Source organism: Choloepus didactylus, chromosome 2 (assembly GCF_015220235.1).
Source record: "Choloepus didactylus isolate mChoDid1 chromosome 2, mChoDid1.pri, whole genome shotgun sequence".
In the NCBI taxonomy this organism is placed as follows: domain Eukaryota; kingdom Metazoa; phylum Chordata; class Mammalia; order Pilosa; family Megalonychidae; genus Choloepus; species Choloepus didactylus.
In genome coordinates this window covers 118,929,398-118,949,469 of record NC_051308.1, presented here as the reverse complement: position 1 = coordinate 118,949,469, position 20,072 = coordinate 118,929,398, and the positions used below count along the sequence as shown (strand labels likewise).

Here is a 20,072-nt window from a genome sequence, read left to right as displayed (position 1 = left end):
AGATAAAACCTGATACCTCCTAGAATATTCCTCTCAACATTTGCTGCTGTCATGCAAAGAATACTTATATTCCAGTATTTTGATATGGTCCTGGGTTTTCAATGAGTGAAGAGGGAATTGCCTAATGAGACTGTCCCTGTCCAAATTGATTTGCAGACCATCAGAGCGATCATGAGGATGAAAAAGGACAAGAATCAGTGGCTCCCAGGTAATGCTGATAATCACAGTCTGCCTAGGTAATGGTGTCTTCTAGAGACCTTAGGTCCAGGAAAAACAGAACTAGATGATTTTATCTATTTCATCATTTCTCCCAACTATGAAGTATCCATATTAAGAACCTTATCTGTTTTCTAAGATGATTGTCTTTTGGCTTATGTGTCCTGTTAATTTCTCAAGTATACTAGCCCAGAATCAGTCTGACACTAGGTGAACTACAATATCTCAGAAATTTCTTGAACTCTAGGAATCACTTCTCACCTCTTTCAATAATACTAGGAAGAGATGTATTGCGACCCTAGCTTGTAGCAGAAAAGGAACTAGAAACCAGAAACTAGGGAACAAATTCATATCATTTCACAATATTGAATGAAAGAGACTTATAAGGCACAGTTCACTGGAAATTTACAAGGTCTCAGGAAAATGTATTCACTGGGTGATCACGTACATAATTAAACAAAAACTTATGCACTAGTTTTAAAGTCACTCTTAAGGTTTCCTGTGTGTGCTGTGTCTCATGACTCCAGCATCCATGAATAGATATTGAGTCTGTTTCTCATCAGCATGCTAGCACGGTCAGTGCACTGACTGCCAGCTATTGCTCTCTCTCCTGCCCCACAGCTGACACAGTCAGCCCCAGTTTTAGGATTCTTTTCCTTTTCCTCTATGTCTTTATGGCCACTTTTCTTTCTATGACCCTCCCTTAGGCTTCCATTCAGGGCCAGTTGGCAAAGTGTGATTTGTAGTCCTTGATTTAATGGTCTCTTGACCATACGCCACCAGGCTTATTAGGGAGCAGCAAGAAGAGGATGGAATGAATGAAAATGAACCGCACACAAGCAATGAACACTATTTGACTGATTTTCATTGCTATGATCTTCCTGACATTCACCAACATCCCAGCAGCATCACCTTCATGTTTGATGAGCAGGAAGTCTGTTCTTTGACTGAGGTCAGTGCGTATTTCCATTATAGAAAACAAACTGTCAACTGGTCTCTAGGTAGTTGCCATATTCCCTGTCCTTACCACCTTTGTCTAGGATGAGAGTTATCTTTGGCAGCAGGCTCTTTATCCCCTCTTAGTTTTCATCAGGCTGTAGAAATGTGTTTTAAGCACAGCCATCTGGTGAGTCAGGGAGCTTTGCACTCTTCCTGCATCTCCAGAAACTTCTGTGACCCCCTGGCACTGCCTAGTCAATACAGGCTGTTGGAATCAATGAATGCCAGAGGGAGGAATTTGAGACTTTCATAGCAAACTCTCTGAGTGTATCCTCAACTCTCATAGATAACTTAATTCTCCATGCCCACTTAGAACTATGTTGCTAATGGCTGAAGGGAGAACAATTAATGTCTGACTGGAGGTTTCTGCATTTCTTAACAGAAAAACATGAAGTTAAGAAGGATGAAGAAATACAAGGACTACCTGTTCCCAGGTAATAATGATCATTAGCTGGTAGGTATAATGTGGGGATGGTCCCTGAAAATGTAGACAAAGAGTTCAATGTTTCCAGACGCAAGGATGAACCATTCTACTGATTGTACCAATTTCAGTCAGTCATCCATGATGACATCAGCTGCATACCCATTTGTCTTATCTCTTTGTGGTGTACATAGGGGCAGTGGGCCCTAACTAATCTCAGGGATTTCTTGCCCTCTCACAAACCACTTGTCCTCTCCTGTGGGGTTAAAAATCATAGTGAGATGCATTTCTCTCTTCCATAAGGTTGATCTTCAATTATGGCGGGTATTTCATAGCAGAAAAATTAACTAGATAAAATTTCATATTATGTGACAATATTGAGAGGAAGAGGACTTGACGGCACAAACTTGTGGCAGCGTACGATGCTGCAAGGGTATGTACAAAATAGATGGGTGCAAAAAATATATGTATAGGTCAGCAAACATGGATCAGAATTCTGCTTGAGGGCTGCTGGGGATATACACATAGGAATCTCTATGAAAGCCCTTATAACATTTCACTCACTCATTTCCACTCTTAAATTTACTCTCATTCCACCTTAGGAGATTCGAATTTCTAATGCATGATCAGGCACAAGAGATAACACAGTTATGGAAGAAAGTAGAGGAACGGAGGCAGGCATCTTTCCTGCTCAATCAGCACTTCGAAGACCTCATCACCCACAGTGACCCTGACAAATACCAGACGCAGAGCTTCCTGGAGCAACTGGTTGAGGGACATGAGATGGCAGAGTACCTTGCCTATAAACTCAGCATATGTACACTGGCCCAGGCTCTTCTACCACTGAGCTGCTCTACCTTCCTAGACTCACAGAAGACTCCATACCCCAGCACCTCCATAAGAGATATTTGTACCTGCAATCCTGCATTTTACTCCACATTTGGGACCATGACAGAATCATGTCTGCCTTGGCAGGAGGAGATGAGAAACCCACTGGGGTGGAGGTCATAGGATTAAAAATGTTTCCTTCATCACCAATGGAACTTGGACTTTAGAGCAGATGGCAGCACCTCTCCAGTGTCCGTGGGCAGAAAGTTGGATGTGAGAGCAGGCATCTGGTTTGAGCAAATAGAGCCTTCTACTAACGGGAAAATTTCTCATCCTCTAGCCTGAGCATTGCATTTATTAAATGTGAGCTATTGATCCTTCCATCCTGGATTTGTGTTTCCTCATCTGTAAAATGGCTCCAATATTGTGTTGCATGGTTTCTGCAGCAATCAAATGAGTTAATATCCATGAATTCATTTCAAGAAGAGAGGAAACTCTCACTGTAGGAGCAGGTTTAGAGACTTCATAAAGTAGAACTGGTGGTCAATCGTGGTCTATAAAGGAACATATTACACAGGAAGAATCACTCCTGATTAAACAGCAGGTGCCAACCTGTAAATCCCTATGAAGTTCTTGGATGTATCGACAGAAGTAGGACAGGGCTGTTAGACCTCTCCTTAAAAAAGAAGTACATTCTGCATAAGGGCTGTGTTGGGATAGATCCACTGAGCTCTATGGCCAGCCTTGGGGCAGGATGCAGAAGCTGGAGAAGTCCAGAGGAAAGTGGACAAATATCCTGTGAGATGATGCACAGCACGTATTTTTTACCTTTGCCCAATTTCACACAGAGGATGCCATGATGGTGAGATCAGGGACACCTTGCCAGTTGGATCAGAAATTCATGCCAGGCCATTCCTGTAAAGATAAAATATGAGAATTTCAGTAGTCTCTCACTGGATTCTGAACTCCTCCAGGATAACTTAGGTCTCCATGCCCACATAAGATGTTGCATTTGTAAAGGGCAAAATGAGAACTATTAATGTCCTTCTGGACTTTTCTGAATTTGTATGCAGAAAATTTTGAAGATGAGGGGGATGAAGAAGAACAAGAATCACAGGATCCCAGGTAAAAATGGATGACCATGGTAGATCCCTGAGGCTCTCTATAGAAATATCAAAAGGGCTGGAAACCCCATAGCTCTTTTCACTACTCCCAGCCCCCAGGGGTTTCCTTCTCTCCCTCAGAGTCCCAGGGAGGCCTCTAACTTGACTCTATGGAGGCCTTGCAAAGCTGCAGAGCTCTGTCTCATAAACACCCACAGGCAGGACTGGGGCTCCCCCAAGGACTGTGGGAAATTCTCAGGCACCCATCTCAGAAGGGAGGGGTGTGTGATATGGCTTGGCCCCTCCAGAAGAGCATGTAAAATGAGCCAGGAGAATCCAATTCACCTATGCACAGGGGCTGAGATGAATGAATAGAAAGTATAAATAACAAAAATATCCCTCCTGGATTTTGGGGTCCCTGATGGTAACAAGTGACTAGTGTGTACCGTGCATGACCATGACCCTCAGCAGTGCTGCAAGCAGTCTGCTCCCGCCTAGGACAGAGAAAATCTGTGGAAACTTTAACCTGCACTCGTTTGTATGTGTGTAGAGCTCTATGCAATTCTGTCACACGTGTAGATCCACGTAACCACCTCCACCATCAAGATACAACAGTTCATCTCCACAGGGCTCCATCGTGCTTTCCCTTTATAACCACGTTCAGCTGTCTATCCCTAACCCTTGGCGACCATTACTCTGTTCTCCCTGTCCATAATTAACGTATGTTATATAAATGAAAAAAATGCTGTATAAATGGAATCATACGGTATGTAGCCTTTTTAGATTGGCTGTTTTCACGTTAATTTCCTGAGATTCATCCAAGTTGTTGTGGGTGTGAATAGTTCATTCCATTTTACTGCTGAGTAGTATTTCATGGTATGGGTGAAGGACACCTGAGTTGTTTCCAGTTTGGGGCTATTATAAACAAATCTGCTTTGAACAACAACAACAACAACAACAACAACAAATTTAGGTAGTTGAAAACAACCTACATTAACACATGCTATTTTATTAGGGGCTTCCCCACAACATAAAAAAATTGGTAGAGTATATGAGAATTTTGATAAAATATTTCCCTTTTATCCTACAAATGCAGATTCTCTTCAATACTTAATTTTAAGAAATATCAGCAGAGGGGAACTGAGGGTTAAAAACAACATGATTAAATTAGACAGTGATACACTAAAAACCACCCTAGACTTTAATTTAAAATCATCTGAAGAAGATTAGAGCAGGGAAAACTAACCCTGCATGCATTTTTTTTTTTTTTTGAGTTATCTTCCTCAATTTTTTTTTTCATAAAAAGATGTTTTTTTATTATGACAAAAGTAAATCACCTTCATTATAGAAAATACAAATTAAAAATAGATCAATTATAGATCAAATTTTTTTAAAATTCAGTTTTATTGAAATATATTCCCATACCATACAATCATCCATGGTATACAATCAACTGTTCACAATATGATCATATGGTTATGCGTTCATCACCACAATCTATTTCTGAACATTTTCCTTACATCAGAAAGAATCAGAATAAGAGTAAAAAATAAAAGTGAAAAAAGAACACCCAAACCATCCCTCCCATCCCACCCTATTTGTCATTTAGTTTTTATCCCCATTTTTCTACTCATCCATCCATACACTAGATAAAGGGAGTGTGATCCACAGGGTTTTCACAATCACACTGTCACCCCTTGTAATCTACATTATTATATAATCGTCTTCAGGAGTCCAGACTGCTGGGTTGGAGTTTGGTAGTTTCAGGTATTTACTTCTAGTCATTCCAATACATTAAAACCTAAGAGGTGTTTTCTATATAGTGCATAAGAATGTCCACCAGAGTGACCTCTCCATTCCATTTGAAATCTCTCAGCCACCGAAACTATTTCGTCTCATTTTGCATTCCCCTTTTGGTCAAGAAGATACTCTTAGTCCCATGAAGCCAGGTCAAGATTCATCCCCGGGAGTCATATCCTGCATTGCCAGGGAGATTTACACCCCTGGAAGTTGGGTCCCACGTAGGGGGGAGGGCAGTGAGTTCACCTGTCGAGGTGGCTCAGTTAGAGAGAGGGCGGGCCACATCTGAGCAACAAAGAGGTACTCGGGGGAGACTCTTAGGCACAATTATATGCAAGTTCAGCCTCTCCTTATCCTGCATGCATTTTTGAGAAGGGTGGGGGTGGGGGTGGTTAGTCATTGCACCTTTAATTGGAGGGAGGAGTGAGAGAAAGCTGCTAGAAGTCATATCTATCTGAAGCTGCATGAGATTTGTGTTTTTTTGTGTTTTTTTTAATTTTGTTTTGTTTTTTCCTGGTTGGGATAGCTTCTTTTTTTTTTTTTTTTTAGATTGTTCACATACCATACAATTATCCAAAGATCAAAAGTATACAATTAATTGCCCACGGTACCATCATACAGCTGTGCATCCATCACCACAATTAATTTTTTTTCCAATTTTTAGAACACTTTCATTACTCCAGAAAAAATATAAAGACACAAAAAAGGAAACTCAAATCCTCCCATACCCATAAGCACCCCCCCTCCATTATTGATTCATAGTATTGGTATAGTACATTTATTACTGTTGATGATTGTTAAAATACTAACTGCAGTATACAGTTGGCAATAGGCATATTTTTTTCCTATATGCCCCTCTATCATTAACTTCTAGTTATAGTGTCATACATATGTTCTACTTCATGAGAGAGATTTCTAATATTTGTAAAGTTAATCATGGACACTGTCCACCACAAGATTCACTGTTTTATACATTCCCATCTTTCAACCTTCAACTTTCTTCTGGTGATATACGTGACTCTGAGCTTCCCCTTTCCACCACGTTCACACACCATTCAGCAATGTTAGTTATTCTCACAACATGCTACCATCACCTCTGTCCATTTCCAAACGTTTAAGTTTGCCCTAGTTGAACATTCTGGCTCATAATAAGCAACCACTCCCCATTCTTTAGCCTCATTCTACATCCTGGTAACTTATATTTCATGGCTATGAGTTTACATATTATAATTAGTTCATATCAGTGAGACCAAGAAATATTTGTCCCTATGTGTCTGTCTTATTTTACTCAATATAGTGCCCTCAAGGTTTTTTCATCAACCCACTTTTTTAAAGATGGTTTTGTTCACACACCACACATTCCATCCTAAGTAAACAATCAATGGTTCCCTGCGTAGTCATGTATTTATGTATTCACCACCATCACCACTAACCATATAAGGACATCTCCATTTCTTCCACAAAGGAAGATGAAGAGTCAAAGAAGGTAGAGAGGCAAAAGAAAAAGAAAAAATAAAGAGAGAAAAAAAGAACAAAACACGACAGCTAGAAAGCAACAAAAGGAAAGACAGCATTAAACTAAATAAAGAGTCAGACAATATCACCAATGCCAAGAGTCCCATACCCTTCCCCTATGTCCCCCCATATGCATTTAGCTTTGGTATATTGCCTTCGTTATATTAAAGGAAGCATAATAAAATGTTTCTGTTAACTATAGTCTCTAGTTTACATCAGTTGTATTCCTCCTCTGGCCCACCCCATTTTTAACACCTTGTCATGCTGACATTCATTTGTTCTACCTCATGTAAAAACATATTTGTACTTTTCATCACAATCATTGCGCACCCTAGGTTTCACTGAGTTATACAGTCCCAGTCTTTATGTTTCCTCTTTCCTTCTGATGTCCCACATGCTCCTAACCTTCCTCTTTCAACCCATACTCACAGTCATCTTTGTTCAGTGTACTTACATTGCTGTGCTACTATCTCCCAAAACTGTGTTCCAAACTTCTCACTCCTGTCTTTTCCTTTCTGTCTGTACTACTCCCTTTAGTGTTTCTGGTGGAGCAGGTATCTTGTTCACAAATTCTCTCATTGTCTGTTTGTCAGAGAATATGTTAAGCTCTCCCTCATATGTGAAGAAAAGTTTTGCTGGATATAGGAATCTTGGTTGCTGGTTTTTCTCTTTCTGTATCATAAATATATCACACCACTTCCTTCTTGCCTCCATGGTTTCTATTGAGAAACATAGCCTTATCAAGCTTCCTTTGTATGTGACAGATTGCTTTTCTCTTGTAGCTTTCAGGATTCTCTTTATCTTTGACTTTTGATAATCTGATTATTAAGTTTCTTGGTGTAGGCCTATTCAGATCTATTCTGTTTGGGGTATGCTGTGCTTCTTGGATCTGTAATTTTATGTCTTTCATAAGAGATGGGAAATTTTCATTGATTATTTCCTCTATTGTTGCTTCTGCCCCTTTTCCCTTCTCTTCTCCTTCTGGGACACCCATGACACATACATTCCTGCATTTCGTGTTGTCATTCAATTCCCAGAGACGTTGATCATATTTTTTTATTCTTTTCTCTACCTTTTCTTTTGTGTGTAGGCTTTCAGGTGCCTTGTTCTCCAGTTCCTGAGTGTTTTCTTCTGCCTCTTGAGATCTGCTGTTGTATGTCTCCATTGTGTCTTTCATCTCTTGTGTTGTACCTTTCCTTTCCATAGATTCTGCCAATTGTTTTTCCAAACTTTTGATTTCTACCTTATGTATGCCCGGTGTTTTTATTATACACTTCATCTCTTTTGCCATATCTACCCTAAACTTTTTGAATTGATTCAGCATTAGTTGTTTAAATTCCTGTATCTCGGTTGAAGTGTAAGTTTGTTCCTTTGGGCCATAACTTCATTTTTCTTAATGTAGGTTGTAGTTTTCTGCCGTCCAGGCATCTGGTTTCCTTGGTTACCGTAATCAGGTTTTCCCAGACCAGAACAGGCTCAGGTCTTGGAAGGAGGAAATAGTATCCAGTTTCCCTGAGGGTGTCTTAGAAGATTGATGTACCCTATGAGGCCTCAAGTCACTGTGCTTTTCCACTGTAGCTCTAGACTGGTGTAAGGAGGTGTGGCCCATAACTGTTTTCCCCCAGGCTCTGGGGTCTGCTTCTGAATGGAGGTGGGTAGTATAGATTGACACCAACTTCTTCCTCTTAGGGAAGATACACCCCCTAGTGAGAGGTCATTAGCATTTGAATAGTCTCTCTGACTCTGGTATCTCTACCCTTGTCTGTGTCAGAGTGCTGGGAACTGAAAATGGCTGAGGCTTTCTCCACTGAGCCAAAAAAGGAACAGAAAGCCCACTTCAGGGCCAGTCTGCGGCCCCCCATCAGTTCACCCATTGGCCAGAGAGAGCACTGGTCCTCTGGGCTTCCTCTCTCTCCCAGAGAGGTCCTCCGGCTCTCCAAGGTCATTTGTCACCAAAAGCCTCTGTCTGCTTGTTGGGGATTCATAGCTTGTATTAAGCAGTACTCATTTGTTAATTAAAACCCCAGATGGAGCTTAGTTGAGCTGTATTCACTTGCTTGGAGAGTGCTGCTCTCTAGCACCACGAGGCTTTGCAGTTTGGATTGTGGGATGAGGGGTTCCTGGCTCGGGTCCGCAGGTTTTACTTACAGATTTTTTGCTGCCATCTTGGACATTTCTCCCAATTCAGGTTCGTGTATGATGAGTGGATGGTCACATTTGTCTCCCCCCCCCCCCCCCAGTTATTCCAGATTATTCACTATTTATTCCTGGTTGTTTATTAGTTGTTTCAGGGGGACTAACCAGCTTCCACTCCTCTCTATCCCTCCATCTTCTTCCTCTCTGCCTCTGCATTAGTTTTTAATGGAAGACAAGATCAATCTCCCTGGAGAACTGTTAGCAGAGGGGCATCTCATTTTTAATGGGGAATGCATTGAAGATTGCCCCAGAATTGGTGAGGGGGCAACCACTATTTAAAGAGCTGAAGAAAATGAGATTAAGACTGGAGAATAAAAGATCATATAGGATGAGACCAAGCATCAAATATTTGAAGGACTTAAGAGAGAGGGAGACAGATTCATTTGGTGACACTCCTGGACTGAATAAAGAACAATGTGTAAAGAGTACAGGTTAACAGGTATTGGCCATGTGAACAGGTCCACTCCTGGCCACCAGAGGTGTCTAATGGCACAGTGGCTGCTTGTGGGAGAGTGAGCTCCCCTCACCCGGCCTTTGAGCAGAAACTGCCTGATGTGCCTTGGATGCCTAGAAAAGAATTCTTGCATTAGTTGCCCCTCTCTGTGCTTCAGATTTTAAGGTCATCCATTAAATGTTTGGCAAATTCTTCACCATACAGCTTTGTTCTTTCAGATATTTTACTGTTCAGCTCAATATGAATTATCATAAAAGTTTACAAATGGTACTAAATTATTGAGGAAAAGAATTAGTAAACTGTCTCTTGAGGAAATATGAAGGGCACAGCAGGCCTAGAGTAGAGTGTCCATACAAAGATCGGTTAGCTAGAAAGCACATGATGTAGCAATTACAGGGGAGGATTTGTATACAGGAGTCAGGAGAAATTAATTAGATAAAGAAAATGGGGATAGAATTTATCACAACTATAAAGGAAACGTGAAGAATTTAGATTTGTGTAATAAGCAGTTATAGGTGAACTTTCACAAACAGCAGACCAACATGGTAAGAACAAGACCTTTGGGTAATGAGACTGGTGAGACATTTGATAGTGTGAGAGGGCAGGAGCTGAGAAAGGAGTTAGAAGATTGCATTATACCAGGCGTCAATGGTAAGAGTCTGCCATAAGTTCCTGGCAGCCGCATGAAGCTGTAACAGATACATAATCGACCATTCTAAGAGAACACTGAACAAGCCTTAATGAGAATGGGAGGCGTGGGGGAGAGGAGAGAGAAGCACCCTATACCAACAGGGTATGCTCCCTTGGAGCCAGTCTCCCTTTGAGCCTGACCAGAAGTGATGTGAGGCTATTTGAAATCTTTCTTTATTCTACTTTCTGAGAGAGCGTGCGTTTATTTCTCTGTAGACATACAAATATGTTTGATTATGGGGCACTATTCCATACATCCCCGGAGGGTTTTGTCATGTAGGGATTATGCCTAGGGTTACCTGTGCAATAAACCAAAGGTTTGACTTCCGAAACACCTCTGGCCCCTAAGGATCCAATAAGGAGCTCAGATCCATACTGCATTATTATAGCTGCTAGTGAACACAATGTGGCAAAGGAAAGTATCTGTTTGGGTAGGTGGAGGAATGGATACAAGTTCCCCAAAAGAATACATTCAAAAGGCTCCAATACCCTGAAAATTCATATAATGTGGTTCTGAGTCTAGAGATTCACAACTCAGTTTTCGAAGTATCATCCAGAAGCCTGGAGCTCCAGCTTCTTCCCCTTTTCTTTCACTCCTCTAGGTAGAGATCAACAATCCTTCCCTCCCATCCCCTGCAGCCTGTCTAGAACATTCTCTCTAGAATAGTAGCCTGGGATTCATAACAACAGAACAATTGGTGTGTTGTCATCTGCAAATCCAAGGGCCTCCACTTTTAAGAAGGTGATTTTCTATTCAGGCATATTCCAGCCTTGGCCACCATTCACCTGTTTCCCCAGGAACCACATGAAAGGTAACATCTTCACGCAGTTAAGGACTGTATGTTTGTTGCCAAGATCACCTGGATCAGGGTACTGTCAGGAAGGGATATTGAGGGACACTAAGAAGGGTGTTATGGAAAGTATTTATCTAGAGAAAGAACCTAGGTTGATCATCACACACCCTCTTCTGCTTTTAGCTCCCAGTTGGGATGCCTGTTACCCAGGACCTATGATAGGAGACTGGAGCAATTACATGTCAGATGTGCAAGCTTTGCAACTGCAGCTGATGCCAAGCCCCTGGGTGAACAATTGGCTCCAACTGCAGCTGGATCACCAGTGGATTAGCAATGATTATACACCTAGGTTCAGCCTTTTCTCCAACATTTGGAGCTTCAGAGCCAATGTTGACTCTGGAAACCAACGGCCACCTTTTCAAGGTAGAAAAGGGGAATAGGAGTCTTTAGTCATCCTGTCTGTCATCAAAGTGATCTGGGTGGAAGAAAGATTGGGACATTTCCCATGCTCTCTTAAGGTCTGGTTGAAACCCATGGTGCTGTAAAACTGTGAAGTTAGCAGGCTCTTGGGATTTAGGATCAGCTCTGTCCCAGGTCCTGGGTTGGCCACTTTACCATTTTTTTCCGTTGGCCAAGTTACTCATGTTTTTAGGTACTTCCATCTCAATTCCCTCATCTGTGAAGCCAGGAAAATAACGTCCAATTCCTGTTTGTTAGGAGACTTAAGCAAACGTTAAGAGTGCCTAATTAAATCAGAAATACTCAGTACAGCCTATGAATATGTAATATATAACCCTTGTATTTTTTTCAGGTCCTTTAACATTGACTTCACAAGCATTATCACATCAGAGTTAATTTAGTTTTTACAACCTTCTCAGAAGGCTGCTTTTGTCACTTGTCTTCCTCCTCTCTCTTAGGCACACATTGTGTAATTGTGTGAATCCTGGCCTCACAATCCAGTCTCCTGATACATGAAGCTTTTTTGTGTTCACTGTTCATCCCCAATCCCGTATTTTTAAAAAAGATACTTTCATAAAGTGCGTAAAGCAACTTATTTTAAATAACTGCATTAGTCAGCTCCACACATTTGCATTGGCCATGCCTTCAGTTTTACTGCCATCAGGATCTGCTTTTTCACAATATTCTTAAAACTGAGCTTTCAACACAGCACATCTATTTTATCTAGGATGCATCAATTACTAGGTGCTCAACTGTACAAGGATATGCTGTACTCTGAAATGAGGGAAAGACACATGTTACAATGTGGTGGTAAGGATCAAACAAGTTCATCACAAGCACTGGTCTTGCCCCATGGAATGTGCTCATAGAAAACCGCTCAGTATCAGGGAAATTCTGTGCTCCTCACAAGTGTCACTTTAATTTTAAGCATTTGATGATGTCTCCTCTTCGTTTTGCCCCTCCTTTCCTTCTTGATTTCCACAACACCAGCCAAGACTCAGGTCCACCAGCTAGGTCACTCATGTTCCTCCCCACTTCCTACGTAGGACAGATCCTGAAATCAGTCCCATGCCAGGATTTGCAGATCAGGTAGTTGTGGTCATTTAGTTTTATTCTCATACTTCTCCACCCTGTGATTTCTCCCTGGTCCCTAACAAGTCACCCATTCTATTGTTCTTCCTGTACTTCTATATTTTCTCCAATTCCAACAGGATTAGAATGTCACACTCATTATCTCTGAAATCCTCCTTAAAAATATTCTGAATTACATATACACATATATGCACTGTATTTTTATGTAATTTATGTCATATAAATGATACATATTTAAAATGTATATTATATTGAGCATGTATGTATGGCATGTATCATATATTTATGCAAGTAGTCTAAATTCCCCAATTCTAGTCTTCAGTGGTCCTTTTTACTTGGAGTTTTCCTTCAATTTTTGATTTTGCTTCATTTCTGTCCAGTTTATCCATTCCTAATAGCACAGTCAACATCGAGTGATCTTGCATTTGCCTTCACCACCTAGGAATTATTTGTTTTTAGTAATTCGACTTTTATTCAATATTGGTAGCCTGTTTCCTCTTGGCAATCAGACCAGTACTGTTTAATGGAACAGAGATTAACAAAACAGAAAACAGCGACAAGTCTCTACTAGCTTTGCCTCACCCCTGGAATTTCTAGGTGGCCTTTCTTGTTCCCAACCACTTATGTTCTTTGATTCCCCTCTTAGATGGAAGAATATTTCACAGTAAGATTATAAATAACAATGGAAACCGTTTGGCTGTGGTTTTATTTTTCATAACTGGGTTTTGATGCTTCCATAGGAATGAAAGCCTGTCCAAAGCTGGAGGGTGATTCTTTTGAGAGCTCAGCAGCCAACAAATCCTGGGCGTCAAAGTCACTGGCCATGTTGACATTACCACTAACTTGAAACAGAAGATCAAGTGAAGAGAGTTGTGGGTCCGCAAGTGGAAATTAGCAAGCAGAGTCCCAGGCCTTCAAATTCAGGCATAGAGGTAATCACATTTATGCTTTATTAGCATAGTTTTACCTTACTGTTTTTTATATGGGATTATAGCTCATTCTCCCACTATCTTTTTACTTCCTTATTCTCCCCAAGTGATGATATTACTTCTGTAAAGTCCTTGGCTCTGTTTCCTATGAAGTTCGTACTTGGCTAGTGCCACACCTGACCACCTCCATCTGCTGTTTGCTTTCTGAGCTCTACTTTGCTCCTGCATCTGCTGCCCTCTCACCGTGCCTCACAATCACACAGAAATCCCAGTATCACCATCATCATCATGATGGGAGCATCTTGTAAGCCCCTAAAACCTTAATACTTTACCAAATCACGTAATTCTTTGCCTTTCCTTTCCTGCTCCCAAACTTCATTGCCTTTTTCCTAGAAGCACTGTCTTCATAAATCCCTTGCACCTAAATCATACACTTTGGTCTTCTTTTGATCTGATCCAGGACAAATCTTAACCCTCAACTGTACCTTTGAAATAGAGGTGTGAAATCTGAGGAGGAAAAGCCCCCTTTACAAAATGTAATCTAGAACTTGGATCTCAGCCAGAGTTCCCGTACGCACTTGGAGGCAGGTTTCTCATCATTCCCAGAGGTGCAGGCCTGTGCTATTCCGCATGGTCCATTTAACACTTGCATTTCTGATGGCCACATCTGAGATGGTGTTAGCAGGAGGACTTTGGATGTCAGCCTAAAGGGACATTGGTCCACAAATAGATGCAGAAGCAAGATTTCTAAAAGGCTGAGAGCATGAGTTTTCTTAGACCTCTGACCTCTCTACTTTAACCTCACATTATCACTTATAGATACCCAGTGAAGTGTCCAGAACAATGCAAGTTGGTTGAATATTGAGGTCAAAGAATATAAGAGAACATGGTAGTGAATTAATTTTTTGAAAAGGGGTAAAGGAGCCACCTTCATGAAGACTCGGAGATAAACAAGGATATTAGAACTATATTTCCCTTGGACAAATGCCAATGAGAAAGGAGAAGGTATCTGAGATTGTCAGAAAGAAGAGTAAAATTTTTATGGCCTGTGGAGAAGCCCAGGGGAGAAGAGATGGGGAAAACCAAAGAGAAATAAGGCTGGTCCAGAGACTACCTCTAAATCATGAGACCATGTAAAAAATGTCTGGTGAAAACCTTGAACCCACTCCTTGACATTAAGATTTAAATGGTCTGAGGTGGGGTTTGAACATCAGAATGTTTAGAAACCTCCTCATGCAATTGTTATGGCAGCTAGAAATGAGAAGAGACTTTGGACTTCTAGGATCTCAGGTAATCAGCCTAGCAAGATGCAAAGTTTGTGGCTGCCTCATAGATAAGCAAAATATCAGCTATAGATGTATTTTTGTTCTTCTTTCAAGAATACAGTTTGTATAACCTAGAAAATAGAGGGAAGCAAAGGAGTTAGGTGGATGAGGTAGACACATAATCTTCCTATTTGGAGCAGAGTTTCTCCAACTTTTCAATACAAGATAAAGTAAGAAATAAATATTACATTGGCACCTACTGTAGAGAAAATCATACCTGTGCTTATGTGCAATGGAATGTAATATTTTCTTTATGCTTTCATAATGCAATCTGAGATTCCCATACAAATTCATTGATTTCATAGCCTTTTAAAGGGTATGTACCATATTTTCAAACATTTACTTTATCAATTTCTGTCTTAATTACAATTCCCCCAAAGAACCTTTAAGCCTCTTTCAACTAAAGAGAATATAATAGTAAATAAAATGAAACTTAGGAAAAGACTGTATCTTAATGCTACTTTATATCATATTTTACACTGGAATGAAATATCCTAAGACAATTTTTCCTAAGGACTAATTTGGGGAAAAAAAATAAAGAAAAAGGATCTAGCCTAACCAAAACTCATGCTTTCACTTCAAACCTGTTTTTTTAGACTCTGAGAGTATTTCTAGACATGCCCCTAGGTGTAAACTGCTATGAATTCAGCCTGAGGGGAACGAGGAAGATGAATTTGGCCACCATTAAGCATTCTGCTCTCTTTGCTAATCTCTTTTGTCTTTCTGCCCTTTCCTTTATTTCCTGAGACTCTTTGGGAGAACAGGTACAGCATTTCTTCTGTAAAGTGTGGGTCCTGTCCTAGCCAAGGTGACCCGTCTCCTCTCATGTCTGTTGGTGACTCTAGATTGGAGCCTTTCCTCTCCCTCCCCCACCCCACACATGGAAGGAGCCTGAGGCCTGGCTTCTAGGCCAAGGTTGTCAGTAACAGGTCATGTTTTTCTTCCTTAGCCCATTGGCACCAGTCTCCTCACCTGTGAAAGGTGGAACTGGACTTGGATGGGCATCTGTCTTTCACAGTCTGGGGCTCCTCCCAGAGTCCCCTTTCCTCTTTTTCCTAAAAGGAATGAGCATTTAAAGTCAAGGAAGATCTGTTTCCTGGCAATGTGTACTCTAGCAGTTCCTTTCTGAATTTTCATGGTTGAGGCTTAATCAACCCTCTCATTGCTGGCTGGTGAAAAGCCTTGACTTTGCGATAGACAAAGGGGAGGGAGGAGCACAAACTGGCAGCTGAGGAAAGGATGGTAGGAATAGGACTTGGCCTCTGTAGCACTGAGGCCAAGCAATGAGAAGAAGGAGCATCACTAGCTTCTGGTATGGAGTGAGCGGCACTCTGTCCTACTCCACAGTCTGGATTGTAACTAAGGGAGGTGTTTCCTTTGATCTGTGCATATCAGTAACCCTTTATCCAAACTGCATGCAGTTCACCCGTTCAGGCTCATAGGTTCAATAGGAACTTGGTGGGCTCCAGGCCTCTATCTCAATTTATCAATCACTCCATGCTCAGCTATCAGCACGACTTGACAAAGACTGTCATTTGATTTTTTTTCTTTTCTGTCTTAGGTACTAAGTACTGCTGGATGACACTACAAATTTATATGAAACTTGATTTTTAATAAAAGCTTCTCTACCCATGAAAAAAGTATAAAACAGCAACAAAAGTTAAATCCCAAACAGACCCTTGGAGCCATTCCTCACCAGGAATCCATTTCAGAACTATAAACCTCTCCATATTTTGACACCAGAAGACTATATCAACTAGAAACATCACCCTCCTTCCATCTTTAAATGTGACAAATACCTAGGTGGACCAATGCCAAGTTCAACAGACACATAGGAGAGGCCTTAATCCTTGCTCCTTCCACCCCAAATCTGTTTATCACTGGATTAAGGAGTAGGAGGAGAAACACCAGATCAAACTGGACATTCTTTGACAGCAGATGAGATTTGCTTGGAGGCACACAGCATTAAGAGTGCAGTGGTCTTGCTCAAAATTTGTAAACTGAATTTAATCAGGAGGAAATCATTAGACAACTATAGAATCTATTCCGTTCAAGAAGACAACCTACCTGTCCTATTCAAACAGCCAACTCCCCAAACAACTACAACAAAAAGGTGTGGATGTATTTTTGGTTCAAAAGCACAGGATTGACTCTTAGTACTTTTGAACCAAAAGTGTGGCCACACAATTTTGCTGTTGTTCATGGTGATGTTGACTTTTTTGAAGAGGCCAGGTCAGGTTTCTTGTGCAATGTTCTACATTCTGAAATTGCTTGATTATTTTGCTCATGCCTAATTCAGATTCACATTTTAGCAAGATTACTCAAAAGATTACCAAAAGTTTATGTGCCTTCTAGTGCATCCTATTAGAAGGATGACTATCCAGTTTTATCACAATCATCATTGTGATCTTAGAACTGGTCACTCAGGTAAGGAGGGGTCTATCAGGAGTCTCATTGTAAAGATTCATTATTTCCTTTATAAAGTAATCTGGAGAGAGGTATTTTGAGAATATTGAATATCCTGTTCTATAATATTCCTCTAAACTTCTCAGCATCTATTGGTCATCCCTACTCCTTGACAATTACTGTTTGTGTTTGTATATGGGAAATTTTCTAATTTATTCACTCTTTTATGCATCTATTTGCTGTTACTCTGCTGTAAAAAACAGCTTTCCCTCTCTTATCCCTACCATTACATTTCTTTCACTATCACAAAAGTTCATGAATTTTTTTTCAGTATCTTCCAATCCATTATCATCATCATTTTTGGTTCATATGGAGACACATTAACATAAATATTATTTCTATTTATATTTATGTTCAAATCTCATATGCTGTAGATATATATTATCATATGGATACACATTAACATAAATATTTCTATTTAGATTTATTTTCAAATTTCATATGCTGCGGACTATATTTACCATATACACTAGATTGCATTTACTGTATTTCTCCATGCTATTTCTTTTCTCTGTGTGTATGATTATTCTGTGTTATTACTGAGGAAGGATTGTATAGCTATTGTTTATCACTACAATAAAATATATTAACTCCTCAAATATCTTGTATTTGGTTTGTCATTTTTAAAATATATCTTTCCACTTCAGATTTCTAACCCTTGATGAACAATGATCATATTCAATTGTCTTGTTTCTTCTATTTTTACTTGCCACTTATTACGGTATTAATTCTACCTTCTTAAAAACACACCATTTATGGACTATCTGCTCACCTGCTCTCCACTTCGGTTTTTATTTTAGTTCTACAATGAAATATATTCATTACTCACTGGCAGTTCATCAGTCAAATATTTCTGGTCATCTCTGGTTAGGTAGGGTTCATCTTTAATAGGATTTAATAGGATTCCCTAGGTTCTAGATGTTTTACAATGCTTTTCTACTCTCATGATACATGGACGCCTTGGCTGGATATAAAGTGCTGGCTTAAATAATTTTCTGCAGTGTTTTTTTTTTTTTTTTAAATATTGACTGGCTGTTGTACCCGGTTAAAATGTAGAGTTTAAGTTGATTTACTTATCATTGTATGGGAATTAGCCTCCTCCACACCTCCTATAAGTTCTAGGGATTTTTTATTTCTATTCTTTTAGTTTTTTAAGCAGTTTTATTGAGATATAGTCACACATTATACAATGGGGAGTTAATTGCTAGAGAATTTGTGTTTGGGGTGACTGAAAAGTTTAGGTAGTGGATGGCGGTGATTGCAGTGCAATATTGACAATGTAATTAACACCCTTGAAGTATATATTTGAATTTTTTTCAAAGGGGAAATTTTATGCTGTTTATATGCTACTAGAATAAATATTTTTAGAAACCATAGGAATGTTCAACACAGTGAACCCTATTAAAAATGGACTATAGTTAAAAGTATAATGATAATATAGTTTCATCAGTTGTAATAGTTTGCAAAATAATGTGAAACAATAATGTAGAAAATTGTTGTGTGTAAGGTGAGGTAAATTGGACCTCTATGTTCTGAATGATTTTTCTGGAAACCTACATCTTCTTATAAAATAAACAACAAAATGCCTAAGAATGAATATTTAAAAAGGAAACTAACTAGTGTAGACAAAGGTCATGCAGAGATTGAAAAACTGTCTAGAAAGTTAATTCAGAAAGAGACTTTAGAGGTCATTTGGTTTGTTCCCTTAAAGAAAAAAAGAAAAGGAAATCATTCTATCACATGGAAACACCATTTTACTTATCACCTTATTGCCCCAGCCTTAGTAAATATGGTTATATACAGCTGAAACACCTGTTGTTCAAAACTGGTGACGGTAAAAATTTGAAAGGTTGGCTTAGTATTTTATATTGTGTGCCATGAGATTGAATTTGAGGGTTAATAAACAAGAGTATGGATGTCACTGGAGAGGCACAGAAACGCTGGGGAAAGGGATAATGTATTTTTGTAATGTAGCATTATTCCTTTGATAACTTAGTATCATTCTAATCTTACAAACTATTTCATTTTGCCTGATCCATTGGTCCCAGACTCAGTTTTAACTATATCAGACTCAAAGAAGCTGATAAACTGCAAAAGACATCACATCTATACCATTAATGATGACCCTGCATATTCTTAAATGTTCTTTACTGTGGGTTATAATTCCTCAACACACAGCCAAATTAAGGCTGACACTAGATGCATCCCATTATAGCCTTTCTTAAATTACTTCTTAGCCCCAAACCACAGGTTAAACAGTTCATCTCAGCTGGAAAGTTCAATCATAGGGAATGATGTGGATAAAAATGGTAACGTATGGAAATAGGTGGAGGTAAATGTATGGAATAGGAGGAGGTGAGAGCTAAGCAGGTAATGAAAACAGGGTCTATTGCAATTGGGCTCTTTCTAAACATAATATCCTTAGTTATCTCACCATATCTGACCAGATGGCTAATGCTGGGAGAAACCATCCTACCATTTCTCAGAAAAGGATAATTTTAATCCTGCTGAGTAACAAGCTCTGCCTAAATATATTCACCTAGAGAATTTAGAGTAAATAAGGTAAATAGTATTCCTTTCCCTTGCTAGGACATTCCATTCCCAAGGGAAACCAAGGAAAGAAAGAGAAGTAACACAATTTTCCTTCTATATAAGCAGGTGACAGAACTTCTGGAAATTACTGTAATGGTACTTACCATTGGGACACTTCTTACCTATTGGAATGATTTTAGTAGCATGTACCTAATCTGAATAGGTTTTATAGGGATCTGTTTATACTAATCAA

At 39.7% G+C, this 20,072-nt stretch overlaps 1 long non-coding RNA gene across 1 annotated transcript; it reads left to right on the top strand.

The window, feature by feature from the left end:
• The first annotated feature begins 3,124 nt into the window (after nucleotides 1-3,124).
• On the top strand, nucleotides 3,125-17,596 carry LOC119526792. The gene is made up of 3 exons (XR_005215260.1): nucleotides 3,125-3,589; nucleotides 13,308-13,499; nucleotides 16,383-17,596. It is a non-coding gene; the product is annotated as an uncharacterized LOC119526792 (long non-coding RNA).
• The last annotated feature ends 2,476 nt before the right edge of the window (nucleotides 17,597-20,072 follow it).